General features: G+C 38.8%; 2 long non-coding RNA genes across 2 annotated transcripts; one reads left to right on the top strand and one right to left on the bottom strand.

Annotated features, from left to right (window-relative positions):
* Window positions 1–11599: 11599 nt before the first annotated feature.
* LOC134212555 (uncharacterized) lies at window positions 11600–13001 on the top strand. The gene is made up of 2 exons (XR_009979296.1): window positions 11600–12328; window positions 12723–13001. It is a non-coding gene; the product is annotated as an uncharacterized LOC134212555 (long non-coding RNA).
* LOC134212547 (uncharacterized) lies at window positions 12519–13350 on the bottom strand. The gene is made up of 3 exons (XR_009979295.1): window positions 13215–13350; window positions 12906–12967; window positions 12519–12844 (listed from the first exon to the last, which is right to left on the bottom strand). It is a non-coding gene; the product is annotated as an uncharacterized LOC134212547 (long non-coding RNA).
* Between the last annotated feature and the right edge of the window lie 107 nt (window positions 13351–13457).

Below are 13457 nucleotides of genomic sequence, written 5' to 3' on the forward strand. Positions count from 1 at the left end.
TACATACCTGGGTGTCTGGTGTTGACGTTCACATTCTACATGAGAATCATATGTCCGAGGTCGAGTCGAAATCGTTGAGCTGGCAGATACTGCAGCAACTTGAGCTTGTTGGGACATGTGGGATTTTGCGAACAACTCCTCATTTAATTTGCCAATTTCAATACCTCGAACTTTTCTAATAATGCTGGAATGGTGCCACCTTTTTCTCAGTACTTTCCTACCTAACTCGCGAACGTTCAGGTTGAGCGCATGGGATTGAATGACATCCGCAACGTTCTCCAGAGTTTGGCTCTCATTGTAGTCGCACAATTTAGTTAAGTTGATAACCCGCTTCACATACTTTACATCCGATTCCCCAATCATCTGAGTAAGGAAACGAAGCTTTTGTCGTTGTAGCAAGGTATAATCCCGCGAACCAAAATAATCCCGGAGGCGATCCATAGCATTCGAATACGGAGAAATGTCAAAACTTGCAGAGCTACATGAGGAACTCGTATTCTCCAAAATATCAAGAAGCTTAGGACCAGCTTTGATTTGGAAAATACTCATTTTAATTCTCTCATTTGTAACTCCTACGAGTTGCATAGAAGCCTCCAACAATGTGCGCCAAGTCTCAAAAGATCTTAATTTCGTCCTCATCGTTCAAGGGCTTACATTCCGGAACGTTCAGGGTAGCGAATGACAGGTTATTTATAGAAGCAGATAGTGACTCGTTTTCAGTTTGCTGATTGTCAGAAGTATTAGTAGACTGAATACGCGAATACCTGGGTGATGGGCCACTAACTTTTGAGTTTATCAGCTCCCTATTTCGAGCCTTCATCTTCTTCAACTTGGACGTTAGTACAGCATTACGCTCCCGTTCTGCCTTTAGTTCAACTTCTGCGGAAGGCGCCCTTCCATCATTATTATTATTATCTCTACAGGAATGTCGCACCGCTATTCAATGGCGGATTCGTCCAACCAATTCGGCTGGGATACGACAATGATGTCAATTATTTGATTACTCCAGTTGATCTCGTTTTGTATGGATTAACGGTTAACACAACAGAAATAAGAGCATATTTTTACACTGTGAAATCATACTGAAAACAAATTTTGCTGTCAATGAAATCAACATGATTGTAAGTACTAAATTTGATATTATAAGATTCTTAATTTGATATCAAAATGAGTATTCAATTAGATTACTTTTACGAGCATTCATAACACCAATAACATTTTGTTTGGGAAGATTCATAAAGTACGTCACGCAAAATTTGGCAATTTTCAACCCCCCTCCCCCCTTCATCACAGTTTTTGTAATAAACCTTTAAAATTTTTGTATGGGTCGTCACGCTGCTCGAAACCCCCTTCCCCCCTAGGAGCGTGACGTACTTTGTGCATAACCCCTTTGCGGATTGCTTTTAATTTTCGTAAATAACACACTTTAGATAATCGACAGCATAATTTGATGTAAGGTACCCCGGGGCAAGTGAAAATACGGGGTAAGTGGGTACTATGACTGCAGATGAATCGATGAACGTTTTTAATGTCAACAATGTTCTAGAAAGATGAAGCAGAACTATAAACGAATTCACCCGACACAAAAATATTTGGAATCAAAACCATTTGAGGCACCATACTAATGCTATTGCTTGAAGTCATTTGGGTCCGTTAGTCTTCCTACTATATTTCAATGACGTGAATTTTGTACTCGAAGCTCCCCGCCTATCGTATGCTGATGACCTGAAAATGTTCTTGCAAATCCAATCCATCGAAGATTGCTATTTCCTTCAACGTCAGTTAGAATCCTTTGCCAATTGGTGTAACGTCAACCGTATGATAGTCAATCCGGCAAAATGCTCGATGATCACTTTTTCTCGGATTAAAAATCCCGTTAGATTCGACTACACGCTTTTGAATACCAGCATAGAACGTCTGAGTCATGTCAAAGACTTGGGCGTAATTTTGGATTCCCAGCTGACGTACAAAATGCATATCTCATACGTTGTAGATAAGGCTTCCAAAACCCTGGGCTTCATCTTTCGGATGGGTAAAGAATTTTCTGACATTTACTGTCTAAAGTCTTTGTATTGCTCACTGGTGCGGTCGATACTGGAGTATTGCTCCGCCGTTTGGAATCCCAATTATACGAACGGTGCCGAACGAATTGAGTCCGTGCAACGACGCTTCCTACGATTTGCTCTGCGTAGACTACGGCTTATCGATCTGGAGCCGCTAAGAGAACGCCGTAACACCGCTCGAGCTGTACTTGTTGCAGACGTTTTGCAAGGCCGAATAGATTGTAGTGACATTTTGGAACAGATTAATATTAACGTACAGCCGAGAACACTTCGCAATAACGCTATGTTAAGAATGCCATTTCGTCGGACTAACTACAGTATGAACGGTAGTATTGAAGGATTACAGCGTATATTCAACAGGGTTTCTACAATATTCGACTTCAACCTGCCTCGTCAGACGCTGCGTCGAAGATTCAAAGAATTTTTCACTTCGCAATAGATAGCTGTTTTAGTGTTTGTGTCCATTTTTTTAAAAAGTTTTTGACGATATGTATACTTATATCTTATATCTTTTTTTTATTACCATCATTAGGACATAAGTAGTCTGTTGATGTAGGCCTTAAATAAATAAATAAATAAATCATGACTTTGAACTACCAGGAAAATCTACTACTTTTATTTAAATTCAAAGGATTTGCAACTAAATCTAGGAACATTTTTCAAATAGGCGTAACTGTATTTGACCTTGAAATTTGAAACGGTTAGTATTCTCTCAATTCAGCACATTTCGTTTAACAAACGTTACTACCAGATAGTTCGGAATCTATTCTTTCTGTTAGGCACATAAGTTCACCAAAATGGTATTATTGAAGAGCACAGTCGCCGTTCCAAAAATCAAGGTCAGAATCATGTACGCCCATTTGAAAAAAGTTCCTAGAAATAGTCGTTTCTAAATTTATCATTGATGTGGAAAGTGAATATTTTGAGCAATTAAATAATTGTGTGACATCGAAAACGACTTAAATTTTTAAATTAATGCCAAAATCTGCCATTTTCATTTGCCCTTGAATTTAAACATACATGGGGCAAGTGGGACATATTTGAATAACATTTTCGATAAAGCTATTTTATTTGTTTTTATATGGCTGTCTAGTGAAAAATTACTTCGTCCTTAATGTATCATATGGATCTGAATCAGATACAGTTTGATTTAGTTTTTAAAAAATATTGTACAGTTATTTAGCAAATGTGTATTTTACATTCTGAAAATTATATCCCGCATGAAGAAGAGCAATGGCTATAACTATACTTCTTCTGTTCACAGTGCAAATAATCTATTTATTCTACAATAGGACAACAGAATTTGTCTTGCGTTTTGTTATTTTAAAAATTCGCATCAGATTTTCAGATAAATAAAGTGCTTAACACATAAATTGGCAGTTTTGTTCTGTTACAAATTAAAAATACTGCGCATAAAAATACTGCGTATAAAAACGTTTTTTCTGAAGTATTGATTTATGTAATAATTTGAGTTCTAAAAAGAGAAATATTTATTCTCTAATCTAATCTAATCTAATCTCATACTTGCGCAGCCAATACTTGAAAGCATCCTGGAAAATGACGGTTTCTAAATTCCGTCATTTTTCTTTTCATACGGCCAGGCCAACTACGCAGTATGTACCGCAGAGATGATTTCTAGATACTGAGCGACTTAAGAATTTGTAAACCCTTAAAGTCGATCCTTACCATGAAATCGAGGGGATAGGAAGAAAGCGTGGACCTCCCGTACCAAACGCTTCCAGTTAGTATAAATAATAATCAAATATTATATTAATGAATTTTTCGTTGGGAGCGAAGCTATTTAAAAGTTATGAAATGCTCCATTCGGCAAGTGATGGTTGACGTCGTGTTCAGAAATCAGAATAACTACGTTCACTATAAATAAGAAAAGAAGAAGAAAATCATCATTAGTAGACGGTAACGTCAGCTTCTTTCCTCGGTAACAGATGTGATGACAATTCTGAAAATAAAAGAAGCGCTAGCACAGCATTAGAAGATTGGACACTTTAATTATACTCATGTTATTTTTGAAATGCTTTTCCAGACTGCTATCAGAAATCAAGGGGGGTTAAATCCTTGATTCCAATCTAAGAAAAACATTACAGGGACATGAGTATTACTATCTGCGGTTGGGAAGCATCTAGGAAGTTGGAAGGAAGGATTAGTGTAGTATTTACTTAATGACTTACCGACAATTTCATAAGCACTACAGAATTGGAAATTGGGGAAGGTTTTCGTTGGGTCAGGATTTGCCTGTAGCTGGCAATGTGACCATGGTAGATCTTACCCCGTAACACACCACGTAAAGGTGTCTACCCAGCATTACGGGAATAAAAAGAGAAATATTTATTCATACAAAAAGTGAATGAAGATTTGCTTGCCACCTAAAACATATGGTACAAAAGTAAGCTCATGAAGAACAAGACAACAGCAAATCGCAGCAAATCGGCTGTCTTGTTTTCATTCCTGCTATGATTATAATCCTTTTCTTGTTGCAAAAATAAAGTCCGACATGCAACCAATCTCCATCCATGATCTGAAAATACTAATACTCAAAAATAATATGATCAGTATATCTACATTCCTCAAATTAGTTTCGTTCGACAGTAGAAAACAGAATAGGTCCCACTTGCCCCGTTTGAAGTAGAGGTGGGCGCTCCGCTCAGGAGCTGTTCCAAAGATTCGCTTCCTTACATTGAGCTGATGAGCCATGGATCTTTTTTAAAGAAGCCCAGCTCAGCAGCTCACTTTAAATTGATGAAATCATTGTCAAATACGCGCCTAGAGAAACTCCCTCGAGCGTACGCACTCGAGTACGCGCGCTGTTGTATTTTGTACAGCACAAACGAAAATACCACGCTCGCGGTACACAACACAAGCGAGCTTGTATGAGCATTCCAGTCCAGTACCGCGCACGTGCTGATCGTTTATTATTTGCACCTCAAGCACCATCGAGCCAAGCGACAGAACCATCTAGCCAAGCAACAGAAATCATTTCTGCTGCAGAGAGGAATAAGAAACACACAAGCAAAAATAATCTAGCTTGCCGCCTATTTCTTAACCCATACCCACATACTCGGCGCTACGAACGGACACACAAAAGATACCTAGTAGTGCGGTAGCGAACGAACCGTACTAAGCAAAAGATCCGAAGATCCGAAGAACTCTCAGTTCCGCTCATGTCGTCGTCCAGCTCGAAATTGCTGTGACATGGAAGCGAGAGCTGCGCCACTAGCTCAGATCCGTGCGACACGGATCTCGATCCGGATCAGTCGCGACCGATTCTAGCGAGCGAACCGTGTGGTTCAAACGAACCGAGCTGGGTGCTGTGTCTTGCACGGAGCGGATCTTTTGCTTGCGCCGGGTTTTCCCGCCAGCATACTGCTACATGTGCACTCGGTTTGTTTGTAGCACCGTGCTCTGTATTTTTTTACTCTCTTGTTTTTATTTCTCTCGCATTTCGGGAACCAATATAGATGAATGGGCTCGCTTGTATGAAAATGTCAACTAGTCAACTACGCATGGTTAGAAGGGTTAGAAGCGCGCGCAAACAAGGTTTTGATTTACTGCACCCAGTATGAAGAGAAAACTTATGACACGTGATATGGTTCATATACATATCAGAGACTAGGGACTGAATTATTTAAATTAACGATGTGAGAAACGTTATCAATAAAATGCAACTTAGAATTATGAATAGAAAATAATGTTGAGTTAGTTTTTTGTATAGAAATAAATGTTATGGTTCTCCTAGACTTCAAAACTAGACGGTCAGAAAAAGCGTAATAAATGTTATTAGTTTAAAATTGTCGGTTTTTCAATAGAAATTATTACCTCACTGTAGCTTAACATTTTAAAAAATTCAAAGAAAGGTAAATAGATGAATGATGAATGAATGAATAAATTAATGAATGACATAAATTTTTCAAATTTTTGAACAATAATTAAAATAATAATATTAACAATTATGTTTTATTATATGTAGCATTAAAGAACTGAAGAGCTGATCCAAGGAGCTGACTCTTTTCAATGAGCTGAACGGATCAGATCCGCTCACTGCAATGAGCTGTTTTGCCCATCTCTAGTTTGAAGGGGTAAGTGGGTTCTGAAGGTAAATTTATTTCTTGCGCTACCAATATTTTTGTAATTGAATACATGGCCTCCAACACCTCTACACTTCAACAATGGGAGCATATAATGGTGTATCAGTGGTTAATGTTCTGAAATAACCTGTTTTCTAAGTATGCGTTAACAATTTTGCTGAACTAGCGTTTTTTAGGTCCCACTTGCCCCGGGGTACCTTAAAGCTGCTATCATTACACTCTAAATAATCATCACGTCATATTCACGTGAAAAATCACGTAACTGATCTGTCTTGACCAAGAGACGATTGTTACGTGACGTTAGTATTGTTCACCAGAAATTCACGTAACTATTACTAAAAATCTTGGTGAATATGTTTGTATGTACTCGTAAACAATTTAAATGAGATTGTGTTAGTGTTATTGCAGCTTCGGTATTTGCGGAAAACCAGCATTGTAAACAATCTTCACGACAAATTTATATGAAAACAAATATGGTTCTCATCCACGACACTTTTCACGTAAGAGTGACCTGAATGGCATGTAACCTGAATTAGCTTCGTTGAATTACGTGTTATGTTAACTTAAGAATGCATATTGAAAGGTTGTAGGACAAAAGGTCGAAACATAAAATCTGAGTCAAAAGGTCGAAAGAACAAAAGGTTGAGCATGAGCATGAGCATTATGACCGTACAATTCGTATTTGCTATTCCGTGATAGACTAGAACTTGCGAAATTGTACAGAGAACACAATAAATGGGGCTTGGGACTAGCTACCCATTCTTAATGTACACGTTTCGGGAGCTCAAACATCTAAAGTCAATAACGGCGCCGGCCGCGTCCTTACAGTCATATAGGAAGGGAAGGATTGTTAGTCCGACTTTCGTTGCTACTAGAGACCGAGTATACCTCTGCATCTCCACGATTGTCTTGGGATAGGATATCGTTTCAGTTACAAAGGATAATTTATCTGGATTCACTTCGGTAAGTGATGCGATCTATGGGATGGGAAATGACACAAATTCGCTGGCTCGCCACGAGAAAAATGTTAAACCATGCACGCCCGGTGACATACGAAAACGGAGAAGAAACGTTTTGGACGACCGAACGGACGCGCAGTACTCTGTACTCACTTGCCCGATTGAATTTCGCACTTGTCTCGACCGGAGCAAAGCGGAATATATGCGCATGAGCCACCGAATACGAAATAGATATTTAATTATTTTCCCGACGACTGAAACACGCACTGCACTTACTTAACCCGCGCAAAACAGAACAAAATAACGGCGACCGGCCGATCATTTCCGCTTTCCGCACAAAGCAAAACTAAATTTCGACGACCGGTCGATCCGTTTACTGGAGAAACACGACTGTACGAGAAACAAACTTTCACTTTCTGATTTATTTACTCACCCGCGCAAAGCTGAACAAAATACTGGCGACCGGCCGATCGCTATACGAGCGGCTTACGGCTGAAACCATCCGGTCAGATTCCGAGTGGAACGTTAACAGCTTCACCGAGAAGATACTGGCAGCAGCAACAAAATCCATTCGAAAGGCGAAAGATGCAATTCGATACCGGCGAAAATGCCTCCGATCCCTCCGACGTCTACAGCAAGGTGATCCGGGCCACCCCGAGGCGTTGGCTTAATTTCAGGAAGCTCGAGCAGCGGCACGAAAAGCGATCAGTATACTGAATATATAAATATACGAATATAAAAATAAATATACAAAAACATTGAAAAGCTAATTTATTTTGATAACATTTTATGCATGACTGAAAAACGGATGATATCAGCATTTCGATTTGTTTTGCTGAATTATATCAGTAAGGTGCTGTCAAATCATCGTGTAATGACCGAACCTACTGAATTTTCAGCAAACTTTTTCAATTTGCTGATGATTCAGTAAAAAGTTGTCGAATGAAATGACACTCACTTTGCTGATATTTTTAGTAATTATTTTTTGCTGAAAAGATTGCTGATCATTCAGCTCGGCAGAATTCAGCAAAATTTTGCTGATTTTCGGCGAAAAAAATTTGGTGTGTACAATAAGGTATTTCGCAAATTTATGGAAATTGGAAGTGTTTTAGAAGAAAGTAGTGATAAGGAATGAAGTATGAGGTGAAAAGATTATCTCCTGCACTTAGTTTGCACTGATTAGTAGTTTTATACATAGTGATGAAATTTCGATTTTACTACCACTGAAAAAACGCCATCTCTTGCATTAATCGTTTTGACTGGTACCTTATTGCTCTCGACAAGATTTCGTAGGTCGACTGTGATCTACACTGATGGCTCAAAATCTGATAACGCGGTAGGAGCCGCATTCCACATGACCGGCCTTGCAGATTCCTGCAGATTATGACAAGTGAGATTCCTTCAGCTTTAGGCAAGCATGCAGTGTCTTCTCTGCGGAGGCGTATGCAATCAAGAGAGCGGTTACGACCCCGAATATCAGTGGTGAGATGGTGATCCTTACAGATTCGGCCAGCTGCCTGTTGGCATTGAAGTCCGGGACATCAAAACACCCGTGGATACAGGAGATAGAAAATCTAGTGTGCAACAAACTCGTCCGATTTTGCTGGATACCGGGACACGCCGGCATTAGTGGAAATACCAAGGCCAACTAACAAACGAGGCTCGGAAACAGCCCGCAATCGATGTACCCATTCCTGGTGAAGACGCTTTGAGAGCGGTGAAGCAGGCGATACGATGGTGCTGGAACTATCAGTGACACAATTCTCGAGACGTGAAACTGAGAGAAATTAAGGACGATACGCTCAGGTGGAGAGATCAGATTAGTCCAGCAGACCAGCGTGCGTTGACCCGACTTAGAATTGGCCATACGAGGCTGAGTCATACGTTCTTACTGAAGAAGGATCTAATTCTTCTTCTTCATTAGTATTACGTCCCCCACTGAGACATTGCCGCCTCGCAGTTTAGTGTTCATTATGCACTTCCACAGTTATTAACTGGGAGGTTTCTAAGCCAAGTTACCATTTCTGCATTTGTATATCATGAGGCTAACACGATGATACTTTCATGCCCAGGGAAGTCGAGACAATTTCCAATCCGAAAACTGTCTGGACCGGCACCGGGAATCGAACCCAGCCACCCTCGGCATGGTCTTGCTTTGTAGCCGCGCATCTTACCGCACGGATAAGGAGAACCCCTACTGAAGAAGGATACCCCGCCAATTTGCGAGTGCTGCGGAACCATCATCAACGTGCAGCGTGTTATCCTCCATTCAAGACAAAATTTTCAAAACGACTTATCTGCTTTTGTAAACAAAGATTCAAACGACGATTTGGCGAATCTGATAGCTCTCTCACGGAAACCAACACCATGAACAGGTAGAGGAATCCTTCATCTACCTATTGGTGGTGTTGGTTTGCGTGGGAGAGTTATCAGATTCGTCAAATCGTCGTTTGAATCTTTGTTTACAAAAGCAGATAAGTCGTTTTGAAAATTTTGTCTTGCATTGTCGAAAGTATGAGCAGCAGCGACGGGACAACGACATCAACACAACTAGTCTCAGAGCTGCCCTGGGTAATGCCGACGAAACGACAAAAAAAAAAACTGTTGCTGTTCCTGCACACTCAGAAATAGAATAATCCTAGCAAAGTATAAAAACAAATCCGTTTTTATATTTTTGAAGTTTATTCTAAGCTTTGTTTAAATAGTATACCTTTCAAGTTTATCATTTAACCTATCGCTGAATTCGGCACAACTATTCTATCGGTGCATAAGTTTTTCTGTAATTTCCCTGTCAGCTAAAAAAACGGTTATGTTTGGTCCCGGATGTGTTTCACCGTTTGGAAGCTGCCGGTCCTCATCCGTAAATGTAACAATATGCAGAAGAACGGATACAGATTTACGGTGTTGTGGATGACATATTGATGGTAGGTTTTAGAATAATATTCCGATGAAATATCGCTTATTGTAAATATTATGATTTCAGAAGTTCGATCCGATACCCTTCCCGAAGATCTGTATGAGACCTAGAGGTAAAAAAATCCTGCTGAATTTTACTATTGAAATGCCGCAAATAATATAGAGGAAGAAACCGTGCAAAGCGATTATCCTGTTACTTTTTGAATGGTGGTTCGTCGGCACCTCGTTCGGCACTAGAGGCTTATGGAGAAGAAGTCAAAATCATGGTGCAAAAGGAAGATGCACAACTGCTGGATAAACCTCTAATTAAACCGTGTAGAAGTAAGTAAAGTTTCACGTCAAAGAACAGGAACTTTCGAACATGCTAAACAATTTGGAATTATTAGCAGGTTTGATGAATACTCCGATGCTCAAAAATGTGCTTCTAAATGGCCATGGAAAAACGGAAAAGCTCCACGGACACACTTTTTACTGGACAGGAACGCGATACCGCCGGACGTGAAGAGAGCAAGAGCTTCTGGATAAACTATATTCGAGACTCCAGGGCATGTGAACTTTTCGGACGAGGTAACTATTGCCACAATGCGTCTATACGATGGAGATGTTCTTTTAATGGACACCACGCAAGTATTCTCAAATATGTACACAGATTACTGAAGCTGGTTTCGATGGATACATTGTTGTGCCAAAAAGTCGTTGTATAGATAATAAATATTGCTTGCAAAATTGTTTCCCTAAGCTGTTCTCATTTCTTAATTCATTTCGAAAAGATGAATCATTCAAACCAAAACAAAAACCAACCAAGAATACTGTTTTCGATAACGTCGCCTTATACTATTCTTGTATATATGAAAGTTATACTAACAGAGTATAGCCTGAATTTAAACGAAGCCGGGGTCAACCAGGCGAATAGCCTATTACAGAGTCTATTATATAGAGTTGCGCAAAGAGGATCTTCTTACTCTTATTCTGAATGATGTTCTTGTTATTATGTTGAAAACTTTCATTTTTGTTCAACCCTTCAAGTGACTTCACGGGAGTGATCACTTCTAAAACTTTTTAATTCGATAACCAAAGTCACCTACAGAGTGCAAACACATGTTGCAACTTTATTGGGGGGTGTATTGAAGTTTTTTGAAGCTGTTTCTAGAACAAATCTAATACATTTCAATTCATGAGTTTTAATTCGCCATAATAATCATCAGGCGATAACAATACTTCCGCCTTACCAACAAGCATTTGTTTACTTTGCTCGATAGGTAGACGGTTTGACAGTTCAATAGGTAGATTTGGCTTCACTCTTTGCGTAACTCTATATATAATAGACTCTGGCCTATTAGGGTCTCGCCGACATTTCTCACCAACACGAACACAGGTTCGTGGTTGCAAACAATGCCATTTGATTTTGCCGTGACAGCTGCTCGTGGTTGCAAACAAACCGAGTAAAAGTGTGAGTGAAACGTACGTGTACGTACACGATCGCTGAAAGCCTAATTAGAATGACTTTTAATCTATTTAGTATTATTTTTTTCCAGAGTGCAGCAAACAAACCTACACTGATAAAAAAATACACGTTCGATTCATGTTTTTCGGAATATGGATATTTTCAATCAGCTGACACCATGAACTCTGGTGTAATCCACATCACTATGATGTTCTTGACATTCTTATTTCAAATGACAAAGTTAGTATCCGAATTCATTATTGATACACCACGATATGATATGCATATCCATGAATACCCATAACAAATACACGTTCCACTCATATGTTTCAAAATGATGATATTTCATTCCAAGTTACACCATCAAGTTTAATGTATTTCACATCACTGCGATGTTCTTTACAAACTCAGTTCAAATGACAATGTTTATAAAAAATTTCATACTTGATACACCACGATGTCATATGTTTATCTTAAATATGTTATGAATCAATTGAAACGAATTTAGGTATGGATTCTGATGAGACAATTGTCATCATTCCAATAAAATCGCACATGTTCATGCATGTTTCGAAAAGGTTGTAACAATTTTCAGCTATCAGTGATAGTGAACTATACTTTTATATTAAATACCACTTCAATAAAGAAGAAAAATACTATGTTTGAATATTATTTATGAAGAAATATATTCGTGTTTCCATTATGGTTATAAAGCGGTGGTGGAAGGAAGAGGCATTTCACTGTTCAGTGGCAGAAGACATTGCGGCATGTGTGGAACAAACAACTTCGCACATAAATAGACGAAGTGAAGTTTACCAAATTTGAACTAAACTGCTGTCTTAGGTAAATATGAGTATACGCCTACAAATCTATGTACAATAAAGTTCTCGAAATCTTTTTATTCTATATAGTTGAAAACTGTAAAAAATGTAGATTTTTTTAAAAATAATAATTTGTTTTTATTTCATTTGATCCATTCGGAATGCGATTTCTATTATACGGTTGAAAAACAAAAACAATACAGAAGTAAGTTGAATATTTTATTTGAATATATACTTATATCAATATTTCAAAATTGAATTTCTTGCTCTGGGAAAACTGGCTGACCTGCTGTGGCTCCTCGTTGGTGTTGAATCTAATCGGAACATACTAACTTGGTGCATTTTCTTATTTATTGCATGTTCTCCTCCTGCTGCTGCTGCATTTGTTTTTCATAAAAACAACGACGAATCCTCAGTATCGGTTCCTCGGAATATCCTTTGCGACGTACGTACTTCATGGCGGCTTCCTGTTATTGGTAGGCATCAGCACCGAACCAATCACGTTTTCCGGCAGCAATCCTTTGAATTTCTTGGTGATCTGTGTAGATGATGAGAATCTTATTCATTGGTTGCAGATTCCGGAAGATGAAAGCACTTACCTGTCCTAGAACAAACTCTTCGGCCTCAGTTCGTTAATGCTGGTTGGTGTGGTTCAGCATTTCTAAAAATAATAAATACAATCACCTACATTTTAATCTAACTTGTTCGAATTTTATTTTATCTGTTCGGAATGCGATTTCCGTCATGGTTTCGAAAACCAACGAGAGACGGTTTTTCTAATCATGTAATAGTTGAAGTTATGAAAACTGTTTTTCGAAATGGATTTCGATCCGCTGACGGAAATCGGATTCCGGACGGATATGCAATCATCATTATCATTTAAATATGAAAGAAAACATGAAATTCACTTGTTATAACAAACGAAATTCAACACGAATACATTTCGATATCACATATCAAACAAGTGACTCTGGCAAGTCAAGCAACAGAATTCTATTTGTTTTACACGTTAATACCGTGTGGTTTGTTTATAAACAAATGCAGAGTTTCGAATGAGCGATGTCATATGTTTTACACGTGATATTGATTTGCTTTGACAACATGCGCAAATTCATGTGTAGAACACACGGTCCTCTCGTGTATTTTTTTTA

This window comes from Armigeres subalbatus, chromosome 1 (genome assembly GCF_024139115.2).
Source record: "Armigeres subalbatus isolate Guangzhou_Male chromosome 1, GZ_Asu_2, whole genome shotgun sequence".
Lineage (NCBI taxonomy): Eukaryota > Metazoa > Arthropoda > Insecta > Diptera > Culicidae > Armigeres > Armigeres subalbatus.